At 38.9% G+C, this 2835-nt stretch overlaps 1 non-coding gene across 1 annotated transcript; it reads right to left on the reverse strand.

The window, feature by feature from the left end:
• Window positions 1-2712: 2712 nt before the first annotated feature.
• On the reverse strand, window positions 2713-2835 carry LOC133064080 (small nucleolar RNA SNORA26). Its single transcript, XR_009694559.1, has one exon. It is a non-coding gene; the product is annotated as a small nucleolar RNA SNORA26 (small nucleolar RNA).

The raw sequence follows: 2835 nt of genomic DNA on the forward strand, positions 1-2835 counted from the left end.
TGCAGAATCCCTTAAGATGAAGATCACAAACCCACTCCCTGAGTCAATCAGGTATCCTTGGTGTTGAAAAGAGTTTTGGTGCAGTGAAAGATGGGGTGGGGCAAATGCTGGATTGGAACCAATTCAAGGGTGAGTGGGAGGGGCAAACCCAGGCACAGCAAAAAATACAGACACATGTTTTGGAACCTGTTTTGCAAAAGGGAAGCAAAAAAAAAAAAAAAAAAAACCAAAAACAAAAACTGGGGCAGTGGTTGGTGGGGAAAGTGGGATCAGATAAAGTTTGTTTGCTTTTTCGTTGAGAAACACGTTAGCCTGATGAATATCAGATTTCTTTTTTTATGCATTAATTATAGACTTTTCTTTATGTATTTTTTCTTTACAGTGTAGTGGTTTTGCCATACATTGACATGAATCCGCCACGGGTGTACGTGTGTTCCCCATCCTGAATCCCCCTCCCACCTCCCTCCCCATCCCATCCCCTGGGTCATCCCAGTGCAACAGCCCCGAGCACCCTGTCTCATGCATCGAACCTGGACTGGCGATTTGTTTCACAATTGATAATTTACATATTTCAATGCCATTCTCCCATATCATCCCGCCCTCGCCCTCTCCCACAGAGTCCAAAAGTCTGTTCTATACGTCTGTGTCTCTTTTGCTGTTTCACATACAGGGTTATTGTTTTCTTTCTAAATTCCATATATATGCGTTAGTATACTGTATTGGTGTTTTTCTTTCTGGCTTACTTCACTCTGTATAATAGGCTCCAGTTTCATCCACCTCATTAGAACTGATTCAAATGTATTCTTTTTAATGGCTGAGTAATATTCCATTGTGTATATGTACCACAGCTTTCTTATCCATTCGTCTGCTGATGGACATCTAGGTTGCATCCATGTCCTGGCTATTATAAACAGTGCTGCGATGAACATTGGGGTACATGTGTCTCTTTCAGTTCTGGTTTCCTCAGTGTATATGCCCAGCAGTGGGATTGCTGGGTCATATGGCAGTTCTATTCCAGTTTTTTAAGGAATCTCCACACTGTTCTCCATAGTGGCTATACTAGTTTGCATTCCCACCAACAGTGTAAGAGGGTTCCCTTTTCTCCACACCCTCTCCAGCATTTATTGTTTGTAGACTTTTGGATAGCAGCCATTCTAACTGGCGTGAAATGGTACCTCATTGTGGTTTTGATTTGCGTTTCTCTGATAATGAATGATGTTGAGCATCTTTTCACATGTTTGTTAGCCATCTATCTGTATGTCTTCTTTGGAGAAATGTCTGTTTAGTTCTTTGGCCCACTTTTTGATTGGGTCATTTATCTTTCTGGAATTGAGTTGCAGGAGTTGCTTGTATATTTTTGAGATTAATTCTTTGTCCGTTGCACTCAGATTTCTATATAAACACCCAATATTCATTCCATCGGTCTTATGTATTTTCTTCCAGAACCAACACATTTAACTTTTGCTTATCTGATTTTAGGGTAGTACTGTGATAGGGCATGTTTGGCTATGGAACAGACTTATGTAAATAGGTTATGCTTCATAATTTTCTAGACTATTCTTGTGTGTTTTCTCTTCAAGGTGAATTTTATTTATCTATTTAAATTTGTATTTTAAAAAGGAATTTATTTATTTGGCTGCATTGGGTCTTGGTGTTGGCGCTCAGGATCTTTGTTGTGTTGTGTGGATCTTTCATTGTGGCACGTGGACTCTAGCTGTGGTGAGCAGGCTTAGTGCTGGTGGCTCATTGGCTTTGTTGCCTGGAGGCATGTGATTAATGCCCAACCAGTGATTGTACCGGAGTCTCCTACATTGCCAAGCATCTCCTGCATTACCAAGTGAATCCTTAATCACTGGACCACCAGGGAAGTCCCTAGGTGAATTTTAGAATTAGCTCATTAAATCGATAATAATCCCGTTGGGTCAGGTTACAGTGAATTGCTGAGTAATCTGATGGAGAACTGATATCTCTATAATGTTAAGCCTTATCACCCAGGAATATGGCATCTCTCTCTATTCTTCTGTGTCCTTCAGAAAAGACTAACAGTTAAAAAAATACACATATAGTTTCACCTATTTTGCCTTAGATTTATGTTTGGGTGTTTTATAGCTTTTTGGTGTTATGAATGGTGTTTTTCCTATTATCTTTTCTAACTAGATAATCAGTCTTAGATGAATAAGAAATAAATAAGACTGTTATATGTTGATCTTGCTGAATAAGGTTAAGTTCAAGTTATCACTGAATGGTCCTGGGTTTTCATACTTTCTGCACATGATGACTCTTTTGCTCATTGACTCTTCTTCCTCTTTAGTAGGAAATAGAGTTTTGACTGGATGTTCCTCCTGCCAATCGTTTTTGCTCTTGGAGAGGCAATAAAAGTTTTTTCTCTTTGAAATGGTTTCCACAGAGTTGGGCTGTGGGTTCTGGATACCTCAATTTACTCAGACTCACAGAGAAAATAGTTGCACAGGGTGGATATATAATACAGCAATCTTGCATTATATTCACTTGGATAGAAAATAGATGAGCAGTAAAAGAAAAATTTGCCAAATATAGGAAATGCAAATTTCCTTCTAAAGGCTTATTTTAAGCTCTTTTTTTTTCTTTTTTTTTTTTTTTTATTGTCAAACCGAAGGTCAAGTTTAAATTTAATGACTTTGGTATTAACTATACACACACTAGTAAGTGCTAAGACTTAAAATCTTCCGGTTCAGTTGTGACTCCAGACAGGATCCAGAGAGGAGTTCTAAAAATCTCTTCTCTGGGTTTTATGGAGACTTCCTTTACCCTCCTGTGTTAGCCTCTTAAGGCACTGCGTCAGCCTTAAAAGGGCAC

Source organism: Dama dama, chromosome 10 (genome assembly GCF_033118175.1).
Source record: "Dama dama isolate Ldn47 chromosome 10, ASM3311817v1, whole genome shotgun sequence".
In the NCBI taxonomy this organism is placed as follows: domain Eukaryota; kingdom Metazoa; phylum Chordata; class Mammalia; order Artiodactyla; family Cervidae; genus Dama; species Dama dama.